Genomic DNA, 27,634 nt, shown 5'->3' on the forward strand with positions numbered 1-27,634 from the left:
TACAGCAGCCACTCTTGGTTCCTGTGGTTGATGTTTCTGGGCAGAGACATATGCTAAGCTCGGGTTGTGTTGGGCAGGTCTAAGTGGGACTGCTCAGCTCAGCATGTTGAGGCGATTTGGTGGGAGGTGGTCTCAGTCCGAGAGAAGAGGACCCTGCTGCTTGAGGCACGCTAGCAGCCCTCCTCACCCTCTTTCCCATGACCCTGTCTGATCAACTTCGGCTGAGCCACCATGGCTCAGAATGACTTGAGTCTTGAGGGAAAGGGACCTTGGCATGGATGGGGTTGGTGGCAGGGTCGCATAGTGGTTAAGCTTGAAGGCCCTGCTGTCACTCAGACCTGGGTGTGAGTCCCAGCTCCAGCACCTGCTGGTGTGCGTCCACCTGCATTCCGAGAGTCCGAGAGAAAGGCTTGCAGGCTGTGGCTTATTTGGGAAGTGATCTCACGAAACAAGGGCGAGGATGGGATTTGAAGGAGAGGAAGGGAAAGCAGCTATGTGATTATTCCCACCACTCTTCTGGGCCATCTCCCGAGGAGGCTTACAGACTGAGAACTGCTCTGTTGGGGAGAGAAACAGGGAAGCATTTATCCATTAGCCCTGTCTCCTGCTGGACAAGGGTGGTTCGGTAGACATTAACTCCCGTGTGTACTTCCAGATTGCCCATGTGTGGGGCTCTAGTGGTTTCCTGTGTGCCCTCCACACTGCAGCTTCCAAGAAGGCCCAGCATGGCCTGACATGAAGCACTGACCCGTTGTACCAGTATGATGCTGGTTGGAGCCTGCAGGGACCTGGTCATTGCAGAAGTGGTTAGAGTGAGAGGTGGGGCTGGGAGGGCTTGAACAGCACACTGAGGTATCTAACATTGCATGACCTTGGGCAGATTACCTGACTTCTCTGAGCCTCGATTTCTTTAGCTGGGTGTTTTAAATGTTAATAAGATATTTATTGAATTTTTTTTTCTTTTTTTAGATGGTGTCTCACTCTGTTGCCTGGGCTGGAGTGCAGTGGTGTGATCTTGGCTCACTGCAACCTCTTTCAATGCTTTGGTGCCTGTCTAACAGGAAGTTCTGCCTCTTGTCTGATCTCAGCCTGACATGCTGCACTTTTTTGGGTATGTTTTGTGTTTTTGCTTCTCTATTTGTTGCAACCCTTTAGGGCTTCCAGATGGGTATAAGGGGATTGCTGTCCACCTACTCACAATCCGAAGCAGACACAGGGTCACCCAAGGTAGGTGTGATGCCAAGGCAAGGATTCTGCTTTGGGGGAATTGGCCCAAGACAAGGTTGTGCTGAGCCCCTGGCCCTGCCCACACTCTGGTTCTGGACTTATGGCTTGCTCTCAGGGCCAGCTGGTTTCCACTCCTTTCCCTGGTTCAGATCCAGGATTACTGTCTCCTTTTTGGACCATGCTGGGGCTGCTGCCGGGCTCTCCCAGGCCTGGGTCAGCAGATGGGAGTGGGTACCTGGGAGGACCCTGGCACAGCCAGGGCCCTGCTGATTAGATGGCTGGCAGTGAGCAAGAGAAAGAGGGGAGAGACAGGGAGTGACGGGCAGCAAGATTGAGGTGTGCCTGTGCACGTGTACACATCTGTGTTTGGCGTGCAGGTGTGGCCCCAGATAGCTTGTTGCTGGATTCCTGTGTCTGGACATCTCTGGGTGACTACATGTGGTTCTTCTGAGCATGTCTCTGTGTGTGCACTGTTGGGTGCTCTAGCTTGTTCATGGGTACTTGTCTTTGGATATGTGTGCCAGCCACCTAGTAGGTGCTCTTCAGGGTTCTCGAGATTGTGCCCATCTGGATGGCAGGTGGTACTTTTTCCCTGCAGGACTTCTTGTCCCCACTGAGGCTCTCTTGTGTCTTCTGCCATGCCCTGTTCTGCCGTCTCCAGGCTTCCTCACCCTGTTCCTCCCTCTGCCTGAGGAAGTTGCTTCTGCCCCTCTGGCTGTTTGGGCACCCACTGCCTTCTGGGCAGGGCCTGAAGAGGGACGGCAAGTCCAACCTCTAGCCCCGTCCTCCCGAGTCTGAGTTGAGGATGATGGGCTCAAGCTCCGGGTTGAGGAGATGAGTCAGGGATGGCTGCAGGGGGTGGGCAGAAGTGGCATGTGTGTCACCATGCTGCAGGGAAGTGTGTGCTCCTGCCCCCCTTCCACCTGACCCGCCCTCAGTGGCTTGGGCACCAAGTGCAGCTGTGAGAAGGCTCCCTTACCTGGCTATTCATACACTCTTCCCCAGTAGCCTTGGTTGGCACAGTTTCCGACGGAGAGCAGGGTAGTCTCTGGGGCTCTGGGCATCCACTGGGGGGCCTTGGCCTTAGGATAATTCATCTCACCATAATCATTGGTATTTATGGAGCTCTTCCTGCACCAGGCCCTGGACTACTCACTGTACATGTAATCAGCTCATTTACTCCTCAGGACAATCCCATTTCAGGGGATAGTAGTCCTATTAGGTGGGTTCGAAAAGCATTCCTGGCCAGACATGGTGGCTCATGCCTGTAATCCCAGCACTTTGGGAGGCTGAGATGGGCAGATCACCTGAGGTCAGGAGTTCGAGACCAGCGTGGTCAACATGGTGAAACCCCGTCTCTACTAAAAATACAAAAAATTAGCCGGGCATGGTCACAAGCACTTGTAATCCCAGCTATTCAGGAGGCTGAGGCAGGAGAATCCCTTGAACCCAGAAGGCGGAGGTTGCAATGAGCCAAGATAATGCCATTGCACTGCAGCCTCGGTGACAGAGTGAGACTCTGTCTCAAAAAAAAAAAAAAAAAAAAAGGGCATCCCAATTTTATGAGGAAGTTTTCTGATTTTTTGAGGACCTAGAGGCTCAGAGAGCCTGGGTGATTTCAACAAGGTCACGCAGCTAATTAGTGATGGAGCCAGGTTCTGAACCCAGACCTGTTCCTCTGCTGTTTCCTCCACTCTTCACAAAGCTGTGTCCATCTCATCTTGGCAGTCTCCCTCTCAGAAAGGCCATCCCAGATCACCCCCTCTACACAGCATTCCCTAGCCATCTGGTCCCATTTGGATCAGATCACCCAATTGTAAATACCTGCATAAAGGTAGCCGTAGCCCTCTTTTATCCTCTACTTCCTAACCGCCTCTTCCCCACCTAGAGCAGGGATCTGTCTGTCTTGTTCACTAAAATATTCTTAGGACTAGCAGACAGCTTGGAACACAGTAGGGATGCAATAAACATTTGATGAATGAATGAATTAATGAATAAAGAGAGGTCTGACTCCAGACCTAAGCTTGAAATCCCTCGTATGTACTGTCTTATACAGCAGGGACCATTGCAGAGTGGCAGGAGCACAGGCTCTGGAGCCAGCTTGCTTGGTTCACATTCTGGCCCTGCTAGAGTTCTGGTTATCTAATGCTGCTTAATAAACCACCAAAAGCTTATGGCTTAAAACAATGGTGACATTGATTTTGCCCATGAATCTGCAATGTGGGCAGGATTCAGTGGGAATAACGTTTCTCCGCTCAGCATTGTCTGGAATGGTTCAAGGTCTAGAGGCTGAAGTCATCTGAAGGCTCAGCTCAGTTGCTTACACGTCTGGCGTTTGTTGCTGGCTGTTGGCTTTGGGTCAGTTCCTCTGCACATGGGCCTCTCTATGTGCTGTCTCCACATGCTAGATTGAGCTTCCTCCCAGCATGGTGGCTGAGCTAAGGCACAAGCATGCCAGAAAGAGAGCCAGGTGGAAGCTATTTCACTTTTTATTTTGTTTTATTTATTTATTTAGAGATGGAGTCTCACTCTGTCACCCAGGCTGGAGTGCAGTGGCGCGATCTCAGCTCACCGCAACCTCCACCTCCTGCGTTCAAGCAATTCTCCTACCTCAGCCTCCCAAGTAGCTGGGATTGCAGGCGCCTACCGCCATTCCTGGCTAATTTGTATAGTTTTAGTAGAGACAGGCTTTTGCCATATTGGCCAGGCTGGTCTGGAACTCCTGACCTCAAGTAATTGCCCGCCTTGGCCTCCCAAAGTGCTGGGATTATAGGCATGAGCTACCGTGCCTGGCCAGCAGTTGATTCTTTTAGCAGCAACTACACTTTCACCCATTGATCTCCTGGCCACAGGTGAGGCTTGGATCTCCCCAAATGACAGGGTCTGTCCCCAGATCCCCACCCACTGTCATGTAGTCCAGGAGGCATCTTACTGTGCAGAGCCCTGCTGAGAATGGGGCTTGTAATGAGGAGAGAAGGGGGAACTTGAATGGAAAAGGCCTTTTCTGTCCCAGTTTATTATCTTATTCCAGGTCAGCCCTGCTCCCTTCAAGGGGCCTGGGACAAGTGTTGCTGATGGAGATACCACGAGGCTGGGGCTCAGACAGAATTGCTCTGGGCCTGGGGTGAACCCCATCTTTATCCAGGGAACATCAGGATAGTGAGCCCTCAACATGCTGTGTTTGAGCTGAGGGAGCTTTCCGCCTCTCCCCATCCCTGCCTCCTGCTTCCACCTGAGTCACTGTTCATCTCCCTGAGGCATCATCCCCCTGCCTCGCTTGCTAGCCTCGGGGAGGAATCTCAGGGTTTGCTCCCTGTGGCCCAGGTTGGGGCTGCTCCTGAGCAGGGCGTTGGGAGGGGGTCCAGGAAGAATCTGGGGGTTTGCTCCAGCCCAGCCTGGCAGCATCTCCCATCTATCGCAGCCCTCATTTAGGGCCTGCTTTGCTGTGAGCCTTCCCTGAAGAAACGGCAGAAGGGCTCAAAGTGAGGCTCTGGTTTTGAATTCTGCTGTCACCTTCCAGCTCTGTGACCTTGGACAAGTCTCTTAACCTCTCTGAGGCTCCAGTTACTCAGCAGGAGGGAGACTGTGGTATGGTGAGGATGAAAAGAAATAAAAAGTATGACATCTTTTTTTTTTTTTGGTGACGGAGTCTTGCTCTGTTGCCCAGGCTGGAGTGAAGTGGCACAATCTCAGCTCACTGCCACCTCTGCCTCCCAGGTTCAAGCAATTCTCCTGTCTCTCCCTCAGCCTCCCAAGTAGCTGGAATTATAAGCATCCCCCACCACATCTGGCTAATTTTTGTATTTTTAGTAGAGACGGGGTTTCACCATGTTAGCCAGGCTGGTTTCAAACTCCTGACCTCAGACAATCCACCTGCCTCGGCCTCCCAAAGTGCTGGGATTACAGGCGTGAGCCACTGTGTCTGGTTTTTTTATTTTCATTTTTTTGAGACAGAGTTTTGCTCTTGTCACCCAGGCTGGAGTGCAGTGGTATGATCTTGGCTCACTGCAACCTCTGCCTTCCAGGTTCAAGCAATTTTTTTTTTCTTTTTGAGATGGAATCTCACCGTGTCACCCAGGCTGGAGTGCAGTGGTGTGATCTTGGCTCACTGCAAGCTCTGCCTCCCAGGTTCACGCCATTCTCCTGCCTCAGTCTCCTGAGTAGCTGGGACTACAGGCTCCCGATACTGCACCTGGCTAATTTTTTGTGTTTTTAGTAGACAAAGGGTTTCACTGTGTTAGCCAGGATGGTCTCGATCTCTTGACCTCATGATCCACCCGCCTTGGCCTCCCAAAGTGCTGGGATTACAGGCGTGAGCCACCGTGCCCGGCCGGTTTCAAGCAGTTCTCCTCCCTCAGCCTCCCAAGTAGCTGGGATTAGAGGTGCCCACCACCATGCCTAGCTAATTTTTGTATCTTTAGTAGAGACGGGGTTTCGCCGTGTTGGTCAGGCAGGTCTTGAACTCCCGACGTCATGATCCACCTTCCTCGGCCTCCCAAAGTGCTGGGATTACAGGTGTGAGCCACCGCACCTGGCCTGAAGTTACTCTTCACAGATGAAAAACCTGAGGTGGAAGGAGTTTAAGTGGTTTCCCCACAGCTACATTTAATGTCAGAACTGAGGCTGGAGTCTGGGTGTTCTGACACCAGGTGGTGGTTGCTCGTATATTGCAACAACGAGGCTTTCCCCCTTCCCTCAGACCCTTTTACCAGAGGGTAACATGGCTGCCATCCTACATATAAGCCCAAGAAGATGCTCCCTTTCCTCCTTGCACCACCCAAGCTTGCCTGCATAGGGCGCGAACGCCCACCTTCTGGCCTGTCCTGTGAGGTGCCAGGTGCCCTACCTTAGTAGGGGAGGGCTGGAGTGACCCAGCTGCATAGGTGTGGGCAAAGAGTTGGCTGTGTGATCTCCTTGAGTGAGAAGCGCCTTCAGACAGCCCCCAGCCCGCCCCCAGCATCCAAGCCTTTCTTTCTTTTTTTTTTTTTAACTTTTATTTATTCATTTATTTTTGAGACAGAGTCTCACTCTGTTACCCAGGCTGGAGTGCAGTGGCACGATCTCTGCTCACTGCAACCTCTGCCTCCAGGGTTCAAGCTATTCTTCAACCCCAGCCTCTCGAGTAACTGAGATGACAGGCACCCGCCACCACGCCCGGCTAATTTTTGTAGTTTTTAGTAGAAGACGGGTTTCACCATCTTGGCCAGGCTGGTCTCGAACTCCTGACCTCAGGTGATCTGCCCACCTTGGCCTCCCAAAGTGCTGGGATTATAGGTGTGAGCCACCATGCCGGCCTTTTTTGTTTTGGTTTGGTTTGGTTTTTTTGAGACAGTGTTTCACTCTGTTGCCCAGGCTAGAGTGCAGCGGCACAATCATAGCTTACTGCAGCCCCCTGGGCTTAAGTGATCCTTCCACGTCAGCCTCCCAGGTAGCTGGGACTACATGCGTACAGCACCATGCCTGACTAATTTAAAATTTTTTGTACAGATGGGGTCTTACTATGTTGCCGGGACTGGTCTCAAACTCCTGGGCTCAAACAGTCCTCCTGCCTCGGCCTCCCAGAGTGCTGGGATTGCAGGTATGTGCCACTACACATTATGCCTATTTTTTTAAACTTGAATTTTTAGGGTATCTTCATATATTAACATATATTAAGTGCTACCCCATTGTTTTCAGTGGCTACGTAGTATTCCATTGTACGCTTATTCTGCAGTGTAGTTAATCCTCAGTTGGTGATCATTTAGATGATGATGATGATGATGATGATTTTTTTTTCAGACAGAGTCTTGCTCTGTTGCCCAGGCTAGAGTGCAGTGGCGTGATCTCGGCTCACTGCAACCTCTGCCTCTCAAGTTCCAGCAATTCTCTTGCCTCAGCCTCCTGAGTAGCTGGGATTACATGTGCGCACCACCACGCCTGGCTAATTTTTGTATTTTCAGTAGAGACAGGGTTTTACCATGTTGGTCAGGCTGGTCTTGAACTCCTGACCTCAGGTGATCTGCCCACCTTGGCCTTCCAAAGTGCTGGGATTACAGGCATGAGCCACCACACCCAGCATAGATTATGTTTTGAATTTGCTATTACAATGAAATGATTAACATCTGTATCCATAGATCTTGTCAACTTGTATGAGTTAACCTGTGCAATAAATTTTTAAAAACAAAATTGTTGACACAAAGGGTATGTGCACTTAATTTTGATAGAGTGTATTAGTCAGAGTTCTGTCAACAAATAGAACTAATAGGAGATGTATACATATGTATATAGGTGTGTGTGTGTGTGTGTGTTTAGATTTATTATGAGGGATTGGTTCATGCAGTTTTGTAGGTTTCTTTCTTTATTTTGAGACAGAGTCTGGCTTTGTCTCCCCGGCAGGTGTGCAGTGGCACAATCTCAGCTCACTACAACCTCTGTCTCCCTGGTTCAAGCGATTCTCCTGCCTCAGCCTCCCGAGTAGCTGGGATTACAGGCACCCACACCAGGCCCAGCTAATTTTTTTCTATCTTTAGTAGAGACGGGGCTTTCACCTTGTTGATCAGGTTGGTCTTGAACTCCTGACCTCAAGTGATTCACCCGCCTCGGCCTCCCGAAGTGCTGGGATTACTGAGCCCAGCCAGGCGTGAGCCACTGTGCCTGGCCAGGTTCATGCAATTTTGGAGGCCAAGAAGTCCCACGATTTGCTGTCTGTTAGCTGGGGATCCAGGAAAGCTGGTGGTATAGTTCTAGTCCAAGTCCTAAGGCACAAGAACCAGGAACGCTGATAGCTGAGGGCAGGAGAAGAAGGGTGTCTCAGCTAAGGCAGAAAATGAGCTTTCCTTTCCTCCACCTTTTTGGTCTATTCAAGCCCCAAGCCTTCAGTGGATTGGTTGTTGTCCGCCCACATTGGTAAAGGGGCATCTTCTTTAGTCTACCAATTCAAAGGTTAATCTCTTCCAGAAACAACTCACAGACATACCCAGAAATAATGTTTTATCAGCTATGGAGACATCCCCTAGCCCAGTCAAATTGACACGTAAAATTAACCAGCACAGAGATACTGCCAAATACCTACACATTAGTGGGATGCTCGTTTTCTTCTACCTTTACACCATTATCAAAAATTTTTTTTTTTTTTTTGAGATGGAGTCTTGTTCTATTGTTCAGGCTGGAGTGCAGTGGCGTGATCTCAGCTCACTGCAATCTCCACCTCCTGGGTTCGAACAATCCTGCCTCAGCCTCCTGAGTAGCTAGGATTACAGGCACACGCCACAATACTCGGCGAATTTTTTTGTATTTTTGATAGACAGGGTTTCACCATGTTGGCCAGGCTGGTCTTGAACTCCTGATCTCAAGTAATCCATCCACCTTGGCCTCCCAAAATGCTGTGATTACAGGCGTGAGCCACTGCACCCGGCTTTTTCTTTTCTTTTCTTTTTTTTGAGACGGGGTCTGCTGTGTGTCACCCACGCTGGAGCGCAGTAGCACAAACATGGCTCACCGTAATTTCTGCTTCCTGGGCTCAAGTGATCTTCCCACCTCAGCCTCCCAAGTAGCTGGGACTACAGGTGCCTGCCATCATGCCCCACTAATTTTTGTATGTTTTGTAGAGATGGGGGTTCCATCATGTTGTCCAGACTGATCTCGAACTCCTGAGCTCAAGTGGTCCACCTGCCTCGGTCTCCCAAAGTGCCAGGATTATAGGCGTGAGCCACTGCACCTGACATTATCAATTTTTTTAAAACTTTATCTAATGGGTAAAAGTGATACCTTGTTATTATTTAAAATTTTCAATTGTAGTAAAATTTGTAGCTTCTTCAGTTCATAGACATGTATTCCTAGCAACTCTCATGGTAGAAGGGCCTTACTAAACAGATAAAAATAAATTGTGCAGTCATTTTGGGAAACTGAAGTGGGCAGATCACCAGAAGTCAGGAGTTCAAGACCAGCCTGGCCAACATGGTGAAACCCCATCTCTACTAAAAATAGAAAAAATTACCCAGGCGTGGTGGTACGTACCGGTAGTCCCAGCTACTCAGGAGGCTGAGGCAGGAGAATTGCTTGAATTCGGGAGGTGGAGGCTGCAATGAGCTGAGATTGCACCAGTGCACTCCAGCCTGGGCAACAGAGTGAGACTCCATGTAAAAGAAAAAAAAAAAAAAGAAGAAATTATGCAATCGTGGTATATGTCTGGGCCCTGCTCTTGGAACTCAGTTTTCACAAGTCCTATTATTGCAATCTGCAGTCATCTTGCTTTTCAGCACTTGTGCAATGGGAAATTCAGTCAGGCTCTTGAGATAGTGCAGGTGGGCAGTGATCTGTGATCCATAAATCACTGTGCAGATACTAGATGCTGTGTTTTTCTTAAACCTGAGGCATGAATTCCTAACTGATGTGGGGTTGCTGGCTCTGAATGCCCACTGTGCCATGTTTCTGGGAGACCAGTGTCTTTCTCCATCATTCTTTTTTTTTTTTTTTTTTTTGAGACGAATTCTCCCTCTGTCGCCCAGGCTGTACTGCAGTAGCGTTATCTCAGCTCAGTGCAACCTCCGCCTCCCGGGTTCAAGCAATTCTCTTGCCTCAGCCTCCTGAGTAACTGGGATTACAGGTGCCTGCCACCACGCCTGGCTGATATTTGTCTTTTTAGTAGAGATGGGGTTTCACCATGTTGGCCAGGCTGTTCTCCAACTCCTGACCTCAAGTGATTCGCCTGCCTTGGCATCCCAAAGTGTTGGGATTACAGACGTGAGCCACACCCCCGGCCTCTCCATCATCCTTTATCTTCATGTGATTTATGAAAGAAACAGAAGTCAATCTAAGTCTCCCCTTGGATGAATAGTAGACTGAAGTTTCAAAAGAGTAGATGGCCTGCCCTCAGTGACTTAGAGGTGGAGCTGGGATGAGAGCTGAGCTCCAGGGGATTAGTACTGGGGCCGGATGGGTACTGTTTGGAGAGGGGAGGATCTGGGTCAGACCACCTAGTGCCTGCTTCTCTCAAGACATCTGTTTTCTGAACTTCCTGTAACTGCCTCATCCCCATGCCTGGGAAAGGAGCTTGTCTCATCTTTCAGCTCCCACTGGTGGCTATGAGGCCTGAGCTGCCCAAGCAGAGGAAACCACATTGTCCCTTCCTCCCGTCCTGCCCCAAGGGCCAGGGGACATAGTGGAGGGGCTGCTGCTGACAGGAGCCTGGACTGCCCTCTCCTCTGAGCCCAGCCAGCTTTCTTGGCTCTACCTGCCTCAAAAGCCCATAGAGGCCGGGCACCGTAACTCACTCCTGTAATCCCAGCACTTTGGGAGGCTGAGATGGGTGGATCACCTGAGGTCAGGAGTTCGACTAGCCTGGCCAACGTGGCGAAACCCCGTCTCTACTAAAAATACAAAAATTAGCCAGGCATGGTTATAGGCGCCTGTAATCCCACCTACTTGGGAGGCTGAGGCAGGAGAATCGCTTGAACGTGGGAGGTGGAAGTTGCAGTGAGCCAAGATCATGCCACTGTACTCCAGGCTGGGTGACAGAGAGAGACTCTTCTCAAGAAACCAAAGATGCTATCTTTCTCCTCTTTTCTTATGTTTGTCAGTTCTCTTCTCTTCCCTGCTTTCCTGCAGGGGAGTTTCATTTTCCTGCACTCTCGAATGCCCTAGGCTTTCATCTCGTGCTTTAGCAGGGGAAGCCTCCTGGGAAGGTATCTTGTTGGGTTCACTTAGGTCTCCTGAACCAGTCCCCGCAGCCAGGAGCAGATGAGATGCCCTGGTTGGCCAGGCTTGGTCAGGTGCCCACTTCTGACCCTGGAGGCGGATTGAGTGCAGAGGTGTTCTTCTCAGAAGGAGGCCAGATGGAGGCAGGGCAGGCAGGACTCAAGGTGTCCACCAGCATTTCCTGGCTGTGGGTGGGTGCCACTGGGGTGAGAGGCACTTGTGGCACTCTGGAGTGGCCATCCAGTGGGAAGCCAGCGGCCTGAAGCCACCCCGGAGCATGAACCCCACAATCCTAACTTCCCTGGGGCAGAAGTGAGGGTGGGGGGAAGCCTCCAGGCTCCTGCTGGGGGCTACTTGCTTTGGAGGAAGAGTCAGCCCCCAGCCCTGCACTGGCCCAGGACCCTGAAGCTGCTCCCACGCCTGTACTCCCAGCGGTTTGAGGCCCCTGTGGTATCCCCTGGTGTGAAGGAGTCAAGAAAATAGAAATCCTTGTGTCCTTGGTCCACAACCTGGGATTGGCCCCTGGCACCTCAGCACAGAGTCTGGGACCTTCACAGTGGTAGCAGGCCCCAGAGAGGAAACTTCAGGGAGGGTTGGCGGGAGAGAGGCCAATGGCACCAGCTGGGCCGTTTTTTTCCCTTTCTCCACTGCCTGAGAGTAGGCAGGGCCTGGGTCCCTATCTGTGCCCACCCACCCCAGTGTCTGTTGTAGTGTATGGGCCACATCCCTTTGAGAGGCGCCATTAGTAAGTGCCTGCTGTGTACTAGGCGTGGCCAGCACCAGTGCATGCAGAGATGAGCACTAGCCCTGTGGTATGAGGCAGGACACGCTAGCCCTGTTGGCGTGAGGACTAGTACCCGAGCATGTAGAGATGAGGACGATCCCTGCGGTTCAGCTGGGAAGACAAATACACCCGCACATGGGTACCACCCACCCACCCCACACTGCCAGTGTGAAGCATGGCACTGCTCTGACCTCTGTGTAGACACTTGGGGGGGTGGGGCTGACAGGTACAGATCTGTGCCTCTGTGTGTGTACATGCGAATGCCCCTTGCAGTGTGCATGCAGTGTGAGTATGTTGATGAGTGCCTGTGAGCACAAGCCTGCATTCTGTGCGTGTGTCCAGTGGGGATTTGTCAGTATATGAGCAGTGTGTGCAGGTGTCTCTGTTGAAGCCTATACGCAGTCGCATGTGAGTGTGCATTGTGTACGAGTATGCAGTGCTGTGCTTAGGTGTGTACAGGTGTCTAATGATATGTATGTCCGCATGCAGATATATGTGTGTACCTGGGTGTCCTGTGCATGTGTGTGCCCATGTGTGCATCCCATGTGCCCCTGTGCCCACACGTGTGCATGTACCCTTACATCCATGTGTGCTAGTGGAATGACGTGTGTGGCTGGTTCCTGGCATGTGCCGAGCCATGGTGGAGCAGGCAGGCAAAGGTTCCTGTCTCAGGCAGCCCTCGGGAGTGGGTGTGAAGGGCCCCAGTGCTCAGGCGCCCCTGAGGCTTCCAGCTGGATTTTTCTGTCACTCCTGGGCGTGGCTGCGGGAATCCTTGGGGTGCCTTTGGGTCCCAGGAAGCTGGGGCTGTGTGGGCCGGGCTGCTAACTGGGGCTGTGGAGCAGTCTGCCAGCTGAGCCGTTTCTAGAGCTGTGAGTTCCTCTGGGTGTGGGGAAGTTGCCTTCCACAACCTCCTCGGCCTATCTTGATGCCTCCTGGAATGCAGGACACACCTCTCAGCCCTGCAGCCTCACCCACAGGAAGCTCAGGTTGGGGCAGGTGAAGAGGGAGGTGCCATGCTGGACACCCCGCTGTACCATGGCCCTCTTGCAGACAGCCCCGGGGACATCTCTGGGACCCGGGGTTCTGCAGCCACAACCATGTTTGGCCAGAAGCACAGCGTCTCCTTTGGGGGCTTCGGATGGTGGGTGCCAGGCAGGAGAGTGGTCGAATAATGGGAGAGAACTTAGAAGTGAAGTCTCGTTAAGTGCATTGGTGGCCAGGGGAACAGAGGAGCTCGGGCTGTGCCTGAGAGCTGGGTCTGCCGATGCCCTGGTAAGTCGAGATGCAGGATCCTGGTCGGGACATCAGAGACTGTAAGCCTTCCCCCACTGTCCCTGGACACGATCTGCTGGCAAATCCCAGAGGTCTGCACCTTGTGTGACTGCAGTTGAATGTGTGTGTCTATGTGTCTGCAGGTTCTCGTGTGTGCGTGTGTGTGTGTGTGTATGTGTGTGTGTGTCTGAGCCTGTGTGTGCAGGCCTGTGTATGTGGCTATGACTGCCAGTCTGTGACCACGTGTGAGGTGTATGCATGTGGACACCCATGCACTCTGTGTCTGAGCAGCTGCCTGTCTGCACCTCTGGCCTTCTGTATCTGTGTGTGCTCATGTCTGTGTGTATGCGTGTGTGATGCTCCTAGTCTATGCCATAGGTGTCGCCTTGTGGTGGGGGAGTCTGTGACCTGCTAGACGTCTGGTCTGCCCGCTCTCTTGGGGGTGGGTTGTGAGAGGAGGTCTCCCACCTGCACCCCAGGCAGTCCACCCTAGCTGTGTCCTAGCCTGAGCAGCTTCATCTGTCCCCAGCCTCCTGTCTGGCCTTCTGGCCACTCTTGCCTCTGAGCTTCTGTCTGGGACAAGGGATGTGATCTTTCCTCCCCGGGGGACAGAAAGTAGGCACATGGAAGCCAAAGGTTTGTCTCTGGTTCCCAGCACTGGCAGTTTCTCCGCAGCTGACGAACAGAGTCTGGTGGTTTTCATGATCGGTTTCCTTTCAGCTCCTGGGCTGGGGGCATTGTCAGACTGGGAGAGGGTTCTAAGGGAGGTGGCCAGGGATGGCCCGGTGTGGAAAATGGTGGACTAATGGGGGTGGCACAAAGGGCGAGGGAGAGGGGCTGTGTTCCTCAGTAATTTTTTGCTTCCAAGTGTGTGTGGCTTTTTATTTCCTCCTTCCTCCTCTTCAAAAGCACTTTGCCATCCATCCTGTGGCAGGGAGGGACCATGGGCACTGTATATTTGGCAGACAGGATGGTGCGGATGAGAAGATGGCACAGTGTGGCTTGTGTCTGATCTCGGGCCCTCCCTGATGCCTGGGCCTGGGAGCTGCTGCGCCGAAGGTAGGGGCCAGTGTCTGGGAGGCAGCGGAGGAGTTGGCTTCTGGTTGGGAGGGGTGCATGTGTCTGGGCTGGGAGCCATGCAGGGCAGGACACAGCGATGAGACTGTGCCCTCCAAGGCCCACCTTTCTCTGGGAGGTGTGGAGCAGATGAAAGGCTTGTCTTCACAAAGCTCCCTGAGGATGGGTCCGGGTCTCAGCCTAGCTTCATTCCATATGAAGCCTCACTGTGTTGAGACCCACTGCTCCAGAGTCCAAGGCAAAGCTGGGCCTGAGGTTTGAATCTGGGCAGGCGAGGGGTAAGACAGCAGTGTGGCTGGCCAGGGCTGCCTTCAAGGCAAAGCCGAAGGTGGAGGAAGAGCCCTAGGATGTCCCAGACGTCCCCATGTGCTGACTCAGTGTCCACTGGACTGTGGGTTCCGGGAGGGCAGGCCCTGCCCCATCATGTTCATGTGGAAGCCTGGGATGTCACACAGGCTCAGTCGATGCTTGTGGACTGGACTCATTGAGGTCTTTTGCACACAGCAGTTGTCTGTTTGGGGCCCATTGAGGTTGAAGGGGTGGCAGGGCCTACCGGGGCTGCTGTGACTATGGTGCCTGTGGACGTTGTGGTGGGCAGGGCTGACCAGACAGAGCTCAGAGGTCCATGCCCAGGAGCCCAGGTTCCAGCGCTGACTCCACCTTGACCATTGAGGAACTGGAATGGGACACTTCCTCTCTCTGGGTCTCAGTTTCCCCATGTGTCAGTGGGGGATTTCTGCCTTACCCACAACAGAGGGCTGTTGTAAGAATTAAGAGATTCCTTGAGAAAATGTAAAACCTAAGTACCTACTGTTAGGAGTTGCCATTGGGCGGCTCTAGGTTACATGCATTAGAGCAGAGGCTGGGGCTCTGAGTCCTGCTCAGATCTGGGGGTCTGTGGGTTAAATGGGGGAAGAGGAGGGTCTGCATCCCAAAGCGGGTAGGGATTCCAGGGTGAGACTCTCAGGGACCAGTAGTGGAAGTCCCAAGGAAGGGACTCGAGGGCATGTGAGGAAGAAACTGGGAGAGATGTGGGCCAGGCCCCTCGGGGTGCCACTTGCTTTGCTGTTGGAACTGAGATCAGAAGGTGCTGTGAGTTTACTCAGAGTGAAAGGACCCCGCCCCTAGCTCAGAGCCTTAGGGTGATTTGTGGTTTGGCCCAGCTCTGTGTCTGACTCCTCTCCTCTCCTCCTCCCCTCCCCTCCCCCGCCCGGCCCTGCCCTGCCCAAGTTGTGCGTGTAGGAAGCTTGAGGCATAGCTGAGCTGGTCAGACAAGGGTGCTGGAAAGAGTCTCCAGGGTTTCCAGCATCCTGGAGCTAGTGGCAATTTTAGTGAAGCTGATAGTGATGGCGACACTGATGATAGCATTGGTGACATCGACAGTGATAGTGACACGAGTAGTGATGTGACAAAGGCAGCATCAGTGCTGGTGGCAGTGCTGATGACACTGGTGGTCATGACCCTTCCACAAGAGGAGATGCTGACAGTGGGAGTGCTCCGCCAGCAAAGCCGCCTACCACTGCAGTGGGTAGTGGGAACCTACCTTCTGCTCCACCACCAGCCAGCTTCCCCCATGTGACCCCGAGCTTGCCTCCCCTACCTGCCCTGAGACCCCACAACAATACATCAGCCTTTCCCCCTGGCCTGGGGGCCCAGCCACTACCTGGTCATCTGCCCTCTCCCCATACCATGGGGCAGGGTATGGGTGGACTTCGTCCTGGCCCAGAGAAGGGCCCAACTCTGGCTCCTTCACCCCACTCTCTGCCTCCTGCTTCCTCCTCTTCTGCCCCAGCTGCCACCATGAGGTTTTCTTATTTATCTTCTAGTAGTAGCCCTGCAGCAGCCTCCTCTTCCAGTTCTTCCTCCTCTTCCTCCCCATACCCAGCTTCCTAGGCATTGCCCAGTTACCCCCATTCTTCCCCTCCTCCAACAAGCCTCTCTGTCTCCAATCAACCCCCCAAGTATACTCAGTCTTCTCTCCCATCCCAGGCTGTGTGGAGCCAAGGTCCCCCACCACCTCCTTCCTATGGCCGCCTCTTAGCCAACAGCAATGCCCATCCAGGCCCCTTCCCTCCCTCTACTGGGGCCCAGTCCACTGCCCACCCGCCAGCCTCAACACATCACCATCACCACCAGCAACAGCAGCACCAGCAGCACAGAAGCTCTGGGCCCCTCCTCCTGGAGCATTTCCCCACCCCCTGGAGGGCGGTAGTTCCCAGCACGCACACCCTTATGCCATGTCTCCCTCCCTGGGGTCTCTGAGGCCCGACCCACTAGGGCCAGCACACCTGCCCCACCTCACAGCTAGGTGTCCTATAGCCAAGCAGGCCCCGGTGGCCCACCAGTCTCTTCCTTTTCCAACTCTTCATCTTCCACTTCTCAAGGGTCCTACCCATGTTCACACCCCTCCCCTTCCCAGGGCCTTCAAGGGGCGCCCTACCCCTTCCCACCGGTGCCTATGGTCACCACTTCTTCAGCTACCTTTTCCACTGTTATTGCCACCGTGGCTTCCTTGGCTGCAGGATACAAAATGGCCTCCCTACCTGTGCCCCCACCGTACGGAAAGAGAGCCCCGTCCCCATGGGCCTACAAGACAGCCACCCCATCCGGATACAAGCCTGGGTTGCCTGGCTCCTCCCAAACGGGGACCCCACCGGGCTATTGAGGCACCTCACTACCTGCAGGCCCAGGGACCTTCAACCTGGGCTTGCCCATCATGGGACCTGGGCCCCTGCCACCTGTGGAGCCCTCAGGCCTGCCATCTCTGCCACCACCACCTGTGGCCCCTGCCTCAGGGCCTCCCCTGAGCACCATGCAGATCAAACAGGAGCTGGCTGAGGAGTATGAGAGCCCAGTGCCCCCAGCCCGCAGCCCCTCGCCCCCTCCCAAGGTGGTAGATGTGCCCAGGCATGCCAGTCAGCCTGCCAGGTTCAACAAATACCTGGATCGCGGCTTCAACTCGTGCATGCACAGTGACCTGTACTTCATGCTGCCGGAGGGCTCCAAGCTGGCCAAGAAGCAGACAGACCTGGTGGAGAAGGTGTGGTGGCGAGGCCAATCAGCGCCCACGAAGAAAGAGTGCCTGCCTGCAGGAACGCGAGAAAGAGCACGAGCGTGAGAAAGAGCGCGAGCTCGAACGCAGCGTGAAGTTGACACAGGAGTTGGCACAGTGTGAAGTTGTGCTCCGGTGGAGTGCCTATCTCTGGGCCCAGTGCCCCATTGTCCTCCATTTGAACCAGGCAGTGCAGTGGCTACAGTGCCCCCCTACCTGGGTCCTGACACTCCAGCCCCGCACACTCAGTGAATATGCCCGGCCTCATGTCACGTCTCCTGGCAATCACAACCATCCATTCTACGTTACTCTGGGGCCAGTGGACCTGGGGCTCCTGGGTTACAGCGTCCTGGCCCTGTACAGCAGTGATCCAGCTGCCTGGGAGAGGAAACGGGAAGCCTGTGAACGAGACCTCCATGACTGCCTCAAGCCTGGCTTTGAGGTGCAGCCTAGAGCTGGAACCCCTACACGGGGTCCCTGGGCCAGACTTGGATCACTTTCCCTGACATGGGGGCCTGGCTCTGCAGCCTGGCCCACCTGGCCTGCACCCTTTCCTTTTTCATCTGAGCCTGGGGTTCATCTGAGCCTGGGGCCCCTGAAGCCAGAACGTCTAGTGCTGGCAGCTGGGACAGCCCTGTGGCCTGACATGTCCTATGCTTAGCAGCTGGCAGCTGAGAGACAGCATGCAGAAAGAGTGGCAGCCCTGGGCAATGACCCACTGACTCAGCTGCAGATGCTCAGTGTGACTCCCCATCACCACCAGCACTCCCACTTCTACTTGCACCTGTGCCTGCACCAGCAAGATGCTATCCATGCAGCCTCTGCCTCGGTGCACTGTCTCACTGAACCCTTGGCCTCAGGATCTCACCCGACCCGGATCCCCTACCCAGCTGGGACTCTCTCTAACCCCCTTCTTCCTCATCCTCTGCACGAGAACGAAGTTCTTTGTCACCAGCTCTTTGCTGCCCCTTACCAGGACCTGCCGGCCTCCCTTTCTGCCACGATGTCAGTAGCTCATCAGCTGCAGGCCATGCACGCACAGTCAGCTGAGCTGCAGTGCTTGGCACTGGAACAGCAGCAGTGGCTGCATGCCCATCACCTGCTGCACAGTGTGCAGCTGCCTGCCCAGGAGGACTACTACAGTCACCTGAAGAAGGAAGGCGACAAGCCACTGTAGAACCTGCGATCAAGAGAGCACCGTGGCTCCTACATTGGACCTTGGAGCACCCCCTACACTCCCCCCACCCTGCCCTTGGCCTGCCACCCAGAGCCAAGAGGGTGCTGCTCAGTTGCAGGGCCTCTGAAGCTGGACAGAGAGAGGGGGTGAGGGAGAGACAGACAGAAGGCCAAGGCCTGGTGTGGTGCGCAGAGGTGGGGAGGAGGCGAGGGTAGGGACAGAAAGCGCACAGAATCTTGGACCAGGTCTCTCCTCCTTGTCCCCCCTGCTTTTCTCCTCCCTCATGCCCAATCCCCGTGGCCATCGCCCCTACCCCACCCCGTTGGTGTGATTATTTCATCTGTTAGATGTGGCTGTTTTGCGTAGCATCATTTGCTACCCCTGACCCTCCCCGATCCCTGTGTGCGCGCCCCCTCTGCAATGTATGCTCCTTGTCCCTTCCCAACATTAATAATTTATATATAAATAATTATATGATGCTCTTAAAAGAACATCCCAACTAAAACCAACCAAACAAAAACATCCTCTCGACTTCCCAGGAACAAGAAAAAAACAGAGAGAGAAAGAAAGATAATTGTATTTCCTATCGCTTTAATTTTTATGTGAAGTCCCAATCCTGTCAGTGACTTTCTGACATTCCCCACCTACTACGACCTGACTAAACACCCCAGGGTGTGTGTGTGCATGTGTGTGGTGTCAGCCGCTCATCAAGTCATTTGTTGCCAGGTATGTCAGCATGGGCAGCCTGGCACTGGGGCTTTCTGAGGCTTCCATGCGAGACTCAGGGTCAGGGAATTGCCTGCCTCAGTTTACCATGTGTCTCTTGGTCCATCTGCCGAGGTCCTAAACAGGCACAGCACTCTCCTAGAACCTCTGACCTCTCTCCCCTCACCACCTTCATTCCTTTCTCCTCTGTGTTTCCGGCCAAACTGTTTTTTCTGCATCCTGATCCCCTTTTTCCTTTGAGACTTAACCAAAGTATAGCCGACTTCCAGCTGCATCCCTCCCTTGGGGCAGTGGGTACTGGCTAACCACCTGCTCCAATAGAGTGAATTGAAAAGGAGGGAAATTCTAGGAGGAAAAAAGCATTGTCCTCTAGCTCAAAACATTCTCCCGGCACATGTGAATTAGCTGATACATGGAAAATTTTTCCAATGAGTTTCCCTCCTTCTGAGGCAGCTTCTCTGGGTTGTCATTCCCCCATCTCGGCAGAAGGTTTTTCCTGCCTGGTCTCCCTCTGTCATGCCATTCAGTTGCCAGCACTGGTTGTGTATCCCCTGGATGCAGGTCCCTGGGGAAAGTACAGCCAGTCTTAAGGGTTGGCATAGAAAAGGGTCAAAATAAGAGGCTTCCCACTTTGGTTGGTTTTTCTCAGAAAGATGAGGCTGGGCAGTTAGCAGGGCCGGGATGGAGGACAGACTATTCCTGCCCTTTCAGAGCTTTCAGTTTGTCTGTTGAGCTGATGCCAGGAGGCCAGGCATGGTGGCTCATGCCTGTAATCCCAGCACTATGGGAGGCTGAGGCAGGCGGATTGCCTGAGGTGAGGAATTCAAGACCAGCCTGGCCAACATGGTGAAACCCCGACTCTACTAAAAATGGAAAAAATTAGCCAGGCGCAGTGGCGGGCACCTGTAATCCCAGCTACTCTGGAGACTGAGGCAGGATAATTGCTTGAAACTGGGAGGCGGAGGTTGCAGTGAGCCGAGATCGTGCCACTGCACTCCAGCCTGGGCAATAAGAGTGAAACTCCATCTCAAAAAAAAAAAAAAAAAAAAAAAGTCTAGAGCTGATACCAGAAGTACCATGGAGCAGTCCTGAAAGACTTACCTGCAGGAGGTGGCCTCTAAAGCAGCTCTTAAAGCTGGGGCAGGACAGTGGGACCCCCATGTCTGTGCTGGCTTGGCATGGTGTGTGCATCAGTGCAGACACCATTCAATCTGGAGCTGTCAGGGCAAGTCACCCAGGGCAAGATGCGTGCCTTCTCCAGGCTTTAGGTTTCTATATCTTTTGTCCATTGGGCACAATAATGTCTGGCTTTCCTAGAGCTTTCTAGAGCATATTTGCATACTGAGTGAGATGCCAGGCATGAAGCAGAGTTACTAAGGTGTGTAGAGTCGTAAGAGTGTTCTTTTGGTGCTGTTTGGGGACATATAGTTCAATCTCACAAGCATTTATCCAGGGAGGGTCTGTTTGTAAATACAATATTTGTAACCTGGAAGTGCACCAGTTACAGGGTAGAGTGAAAAGCTGGGAGCATGGGCCAGTGTTGAGATTGGGACCCCAGTGGGGTCTCTGGGTGATATCTGGGAAGGTGATATTGGGATGATGGCTTGGGACAGTGTGTAGCACTGTGTTTCTAGTTTTATTGTTTAAGATTCCTTTGATTGCAGGAAATGAAAACCCGGTGTCATCTGGTTAAGCAAAAGATGGAATTTATGGGAAAGAAAGCACGGTGCCCCAGGGAGCCCAAGGGAGGAAGCAGAGCTGGAGCTCAGGAGCAGTTGAACCAGGAGCTAGAAACCTGTTGCCATCAAAATCCCAGCTAGCTTCTTCGCAGACATTGATAAGCTGATCCTGAGATTCACATAGAAGTTCAAAGATAATCCTGAAAAAGAAGAACAAAGTTGGTGGACTCATTCTTTCTGATTTCAAAATGTATTGTGGCTGGGCGTGGTGGCTCACGCATATAATCCCAGCACTTTGGGAGGCTGAGGCAGGCAGATAGATCATTTGAGGTCAGGAGTTTGCGACCAGCCTGGCCAACGTGGTGAAAACCCAACTCTACTAAAAATATAAAAATTAGCCAGGCATGGTGGTGCACACCTGTAGTCCCAGTTACTTGGGAGGCTGCAGTAGGAGAATCACTTGAACCCAGGAGGTGGAGATTGCAGTGAGCTGAGATCACACCATTGTACTGCAGCTTGGGTGACACAGTGAGACAGACTCAAAAAAAAAAAAGTGTATTGCAAAGCTATGATAATTAAGATAGTGTGGTACTGACATGAAGATGGACAGACAGATTGATCCAGTAGAATTCAGAGTTCAGAAATAAGCCCTTGCATTTCTGGGAATTGATGAGGCAGCCAACTCCCCACCGTTGGGGCTCCTGAGTCACCAAGATGCCTCCTCCCTCTGCCAGGTGAGGCATTTCTCCTTCTGCAGCAGCTCACTGCATTCACTGCCGCGTAGCAGATACTCCTGGGCTGCATCCGATGCTCTCTGGTCGCCTTGGCTCCCCCTCAGGGACCTGGTGTCCTTGACACCTCCCCAGGCGTCGTCCCTGAGGCATGCAGCTCTGATGATGGGGGTCTGGCCTCACCGTTATTAAGCATTGACTGTGTGCTAAGGCTTCATTGCACTGTTTTCCTGAGGCTTTGTAACCACCTTATGAAGCAGGTACCATTATTCTCTGCATTTTACAGATGAGAAAATGGAGACCCAGAGAGTTTAGGAAACTCATTCAAGGTCTTCAGTGAGGAAGTCATGGAGTTGGGATTTGAATCTGGGTCTGTGCTTTGTGGGTGGAGCTGAGTGGTTCTCAACACCTGCCTCCCACCCTACTTCCCCATTTTATTTCCCTGATGTTCTCAGGGGCTGTGTATATAGAGTCTGTGGCCGCGGAACGTACCTGTGCCTCCACAACACCGTGGGTGAGAAGGCCCCTGGTTTGCTGGGGCCCATCCCCCTGCTGGAGGCCCAGATTGAATGGGGTCTGTGGTACCTGGATGAGTTGGACACTCAGAAGCAGGGATTTACTTAACTGCGGTATAGTGGTAGAGGGGCCACGGAGCCACGCTGGAATACTGGAGAGGAGGTGGCAACAGTACCCTGCAGGAGAAGGAGGCTTGTGTGTGGGATATACCCCCCGGTTAACACATGGGCAAATTGTTACCCTTTCTGGGTCAGTTTCCCCGTCTGTAAAATGGGAGGGTTGGTTTAGCATCCAGCCTGCTCTTTTCTATCCTTGACATTTTAGGAATTTGCATTCATGGCTTGGGTCCTTTAGATTTTCATCCTATCCCAGTTCTTGAGATACAGGTTCTGCCCTGAGGGTCCCTGGGGGAAGCCACAGTTTAAAGCCCAAATGCACTTCCTTTGCTGATTGAGCCCAGCCAGCCAATTGCCTTGGGCTAGTTCAGGGGTTTTTTCTGCCAATCTCAAACCCAGGGTCAAGTTCTAAGAACTCAGTCCCTTGGGAGGCCTAGAATCTGGCAGTTGAGTGGGAAGAGGATTGACCTTGCAGACAGTTTCTGTCACCTACCCACACCACCTGAGAAATAACTTTATGATAGAAAGGACCATGTTGGTTGAGGTGGTGTCTCACATGTGTAATCCCAGCACTTTGGGAGGCCAGGGTGGGCAGATTGCTTGAGCCCAGGAGTTTAAGACCAGCTTGGGCAACCTGGCAAAACCCCATCTCTACAAAATATACAAAAACTAGCTGGGTGTGGTCTCAGTTACTAAGGAGGCTGAAGTGGGAGGATTGCTCGAGCCCAGGAGGTTGAGGCTGCAGGTAGCAGTGGTCGCATCACTGCACCCCAGCCTGGGTGACAGAGCGAGACCCCATCTGAAAAAAAAAGAAAGGTCCATCTCATCTGGGCCTGTGCCTTGATTCCTACCCCATTCACTATGCCAGGGAATCCTTCACCATCCACCTGACCTTTATTTAAATTAAATTAAATTAAATTGGCCGAGCGTGGTGACTCCTGCCTGAAATCCCAGCACTTTGGGAGGCCGAGGCAGGTGGATCATCTGAGGTCAGGAGTTCGAGACCAGCCTGGCCAACATATCTAAACCCCGTTTCTACTAAAAATACAAAAATTAGCCAGGTATACTGGTGCAGGCCTGTAATCCTAGCTACTGGGGGGCTGAGGCAGGAGGATTTCTCAAACCCGGGAGGCAGAGGTTGCAGTGAGCCAAGTTCGTGCCACTGCACTCCAGCCTGGGTGACAAGAATGAAACTCTGTCTCAGAAAAAAAGAGAAAATAACCAACCTGCACAAAAATTAGAAGACTAGTACAATGAACACCTGTATGCATCTAGATTCACCACTTTTCACATTTTGCCCCAGGTATTCTTTCTCTCTCTCTCTCTTTCTCTCTCTCTTTCCCTCTATAGTGACAGTAAGGTAGAGAAAGTAAGCTGCAGACGTCATGGCACTTCACATCTAAATCTTTCAGTAGATGTTGACCCCAAATAATGTCATTCTCTAACCTAACTGCAATATTATTATTTCACATGAGAACATTTATATTAATTTAATAATATAATCTATTATACAGTCCATATCTAAATGTCTCCAGTTGGCCCCTTATTGGAGTATGGACTGTATGTTAGATTACATTATTAACTTATTTTTTGTTTCGTGAGACGGAATTTCGCTCTGTGGCCCAGGCTGGAGTGCAACGGAGCAATCTTGGCCCACTGCAGCCTCTGCCTCCCTGGTTCAAACGATTGTCCTGCCTCAGCCTCCCAAGTAGCTGGGATTACAGGCGCTTGCCACCATGCCTGGCTAATTTTTTTGTATTTTTAGTAGAGACAGGATTTTACCATGTTGGCCAGGCTGGTCTTGAACTCCTGACCTCAGGTGATCTGCCCGCCTCGGCTTCCCAAAGTGCTGGGATTACAGGCGTGAGCCACCGTGAACTTATTGTTAATGGTCGCTCATTGTACATGGTTGTCACATTTCTTTTGTCTCTTTAAATACAGAACAGAGCTGGGTGTGGTGAACTGTAGTCCCAGTTATTCAGGAGGCTGAGGTGGGAGGATCATTTGAGCCCAGGAGTTTAAGGCTGCAGTGAGCTATGATCGCACCACTGCACTCCAGCCCGGGTGACAGAGTATGACCCTGTCTCCAAATAAATATAGAACAGCAGACTTGGCAAACCACTGGCGGGGTGTGTTGGTGCATCTGGGTGTGTTTGGTGTTAGGAGGTAGCTTCAGGGGCTCCTCCTGGGAAGGTGTCCCATAGCCCCTTTGGGGGGATGCTCCCTGCAGGAGAATGAGTGGTGTGGCCGGCTCCCTTGCCTGAAGCTGTTATTTTGTTCCCTCTTGTGTTTCCTTGCTCATGGGTAGAGGTCTCCTATGTTCACTAACTAGGTTACTAGTGACAGAAACCTCACTCAAACTGGCTTAAGAAAAAAAAAAGAAACCTAAAGGAAAAACAAAGTCCATGAAAACTTGTGTAATTGGTAAGGTTAAGAACACTGGCTTTGGCTGAGTGCGGTGGCTCAAGCCTGTAATCTCAGAACTTTGGGAGGCCAAGGCGGGTAGATCACCTGAGGTCAGGAGTTCAAGACCAGCCTGGCCAACATGGTGCGTGGTGGCAGGCACCTGCATTCTCAGCTACTCGAGAGGCTGAGGCACGAGAATCGCTTGAACCCGGGAGGTGGAGGTTGCAGTGAGCCAAGATCACACCACTGTACTCCAGCCTGGGTGATAGAGTGAGCCTATCAAAAAAAAAGGTGGCTTCAGGACCAGCTAGATCCAGGCAGGTGCAGCAGCAGCGGACCATCTATTTGTCCCTATCTCTTGGCTCTACTTTCTGCATTCGTTTCATTCATAGGCACCTCTCCTCCCATGTTGTAAGGCAGCCACCGGCAGCTCCAGTCTGCCGCTTTGCAAACCTCAGTGGGTATAATTAAGCTGCTTCCTTCTGTAGTACCTGTAAAAATTCGGTGTTCACTCTGCTTGGACCGACTAGATATGTGTGCCCATTCCTGAAGCAATCATAGTGAATTGGTGAATAGAATACATGAATTGAGGCCAGCAGCGGTGGCTCACACCTGTAATCCCAGCACTTTGGGAGGCCAAGACAGGAGGATCACTTGAGGCCAGGAATTCAAGACCAGTGTGGGCAACAAATTGAGACCCTGTCACTACAAAAAATTAAAAAATTAACTGAACATGGTGGTGCACACCTGTTGTAGTCCTAGTCACACAGGAGGCTGGGGCGAGAGGATTGCTCACGCCCAGGAGGTTGAGGCTGCAGTAAGCTATGATTGTGCCACTGAACTCCAGTCTGGGCAACAGAGCAAGACCCTGTCTCTGAAAAGCAAACAAACATGAATTTGAATTTGAATTGGCCAAGCCTGCATCATGTACCTACCCCAGAGCTCACGCTGGGTAGGCTGAGAAAGGGACAGCCCCATCTAAATCACAAAAACCAACAGTGGTGTCAGAGTGCTCCCCAGGGGAGCATCAAGGTACTGTCGGCCAGACGAAGGGGCCTGGGCATGGAGCAGGCAGAAAGGGAGATTCCACTTCGTCTGGTGACAGGCATCATGAGTCTCTGGCTGAGTCAGCTCCTCGTTTCCTGGCGCTCCATTCCTCTTCATTTTGGATTTTGTGGAAGTCAGTGTCCACAGGACCATTTGTGTCTGGGTCTCAGCTCTGCTTCTTAGTAGCTATGCTATCCTGGACGGAAGAATTAGCCTTTCTAGATCTCAGTTTATTCATCTGGAAAGGAGGATGATGTTTGTGTTCCTTTTTTTTTTTTTTTTTTTTTTTTGAGACAGAGTCTCACCCTGTCGCCCAGGCTAGAGTGCAAGTGGCACGATCTCGCGATCTCGGCTCACTGAGACCTCCACCTCCCAGGTTCAAGCAATTCTCCTGCCTCAGCCTCCTGAGTAGCTGGGATTACAGGTGCCCACGACCACACCCAGCTATTTTTTAATAATTTTAGTAGAGACAGGTTTTCGCCATGTTGGCCAGGCTGGTCTTGAACTCCTGACCTCAGGTGATCTGCCTGCCTCGGCCTCCCAAAGTGCTGGGATTACAGGCGTGAACCACCATGCCTGGCTGTTATTCTTTATTTTCTTCCATCCACACTATACTGTTCACACTTAAGGAGCAGGGTATTATATTTCCTTTTTTAAAAAAACAACAAAAAAAGAGAGAGACAGAGTCTTGCTGTGTTTCCCCGGTTGGACTCAAACTCTTGGGCTCAGGCAATCCTTCTGCCTTAGCCTCATGAGTAACTGGGACTACAGGCACAAGCCACCATGTCTGGCTTATATTTACTTTACCTTCTATTTATGAGAAATGATTATATCCATTTATGATGCGAACATAAAGTCTTGGCTGGACACCGTGGCTCACGCCTGTAATCCCAGCACTTTGGGATAGGTGAATTGCTTGAGGCCAGGTGTTAGAGAACAGCCTGGCCAATATGGTGAAACCCTGTCTCTACAAAAAATACAAAAATTACCTGGGTGTAGTGGCCTGGGACTGATAATCTCTTGAACCTGGGAGGCAGAGGTTGCACTGAGCCGAGATTGCTCCACTGCACCCCAGCCTGGGCAACAGAGCGAGATTCCGTTTCGAAAAACAATTTTTTTTAATTTTAAAAATAAATAAAAAACACAAGGTCTTTAAATATATTAATTTAATTTAAAAATTAAGTCCATTTAAAGAAAAATATTAAGTAGAGAAAAGTTACAAGAGATATGGGGACGTTTTCAAAAGCAGGAAAGCCATCCTGGAATGGTAGATGTCAGAGAAACGCTGAAGGCAGGAAGATGTTGAGAGTATGGACTGGGAAAATGCCTGGGCCTCAATGTCAGCTCCTGGCCTGTTCCCCAAATCCCCGTAAGACAAGGAAGAGGAAATGACTAATGTGGTCTCTCTGAAGTCTCATACACAGCGCAGAAGGGCCATGGCTACCCCAGGGATGGATGCGATGACTCCCTGGGGCCATGGCTTTCCTCCCTCCCTTCTCTCTTGCTCCTCCTGACCCCACAGCATTCCCAGCAGTTTCTGACAGGCAGGTGAGAAAGCCTGGGTCAGGGAGGCTGTGACAGCTGCCTGTGCAACCAGCCCTGTGTAGCGCAAGTCTCTACAGCTCAGGGTCTGGAAGGCAGTACTAGGTGTTGGGTCCTTCCACCCATGTTACCTGGTTTCCTCCACAACCCGGGTGAGTATTGGGATCCTTCTCATTCTCCTTACTTGAGAAGAGACCTGTACAGGTCACCACTTGGTCGGGAGCCAGGCTTGGTTAATAGGTGAAGATTTGACCTCCCATTCATGGATTTGAAACAAGTTACATTCCTTTATTTTTCTAAAAAGTCTTTTAAAAATATGAGTTAGCCAGGTGTGTTGGCTCGCCTGTAATCCCAGCACTTTGGGAGGCCGAGGCAGGCAGATTACCTGAGGTCATGAGTTTGAGACTAGCCTGGCCAAAATGGTGAAACCCCATCTCTACTAAAAATACAAAAACTAGCTGGGCGTGTTGGCAGGTGCCTGTAATCCCAGCTACTCGGGAGGCTGAGGCAGGAGAATCGCTTAAACCCAGGAGGTGGAGGTTGCAGTGAGCCAAAATTATACCATTGCACTCCAGCGTGGGTGACAAGAGTGAAACTCCATCTCAAA

At 52.0% G+C, this 27,634-nt stretch overlaps 1 long non-coding RNA gene and 1 pseudogene across 1 annotated transcript; both read left to right on the top strand.

Annotated features, from left to right (window-relative positions):
- Positions 1-300: 300 nt before the first annotated feature.
- On the top strand, positions 301-20,759 carry LOC134730089 (uncharacterized). Its single transcript, XR_010111741.1, has 3 exons — positions 301-1,111; positions 6,715-6,805; positions 20,655-20,759. It is a non-coding gene; the product is annotated as an uncharacterized LOC134730089 (long non-coding RNA).
- On the top strand, positions 12,700-18,400 carry LOC100982850 (atrophin-1-like; annotated as a pseudogene).
- Positions 20,760-27,634: the final 6,875 nt, after the last annotated feature.

Source organism: Pan paniscus, chromosome 23 (assembly GCF_029289425.2).
Source record: "Pan paniscus chromosome 23, NHGRI_mPanPan1-v2.0_pri, whole genome shotgun sequence".
NCBI classification, from domain to species: domain Eukaryota; kingdom Metazoa; phylum Chordata; class Mammalia; order Primates; family Hominidae; genus Pan; species Pan paniscus.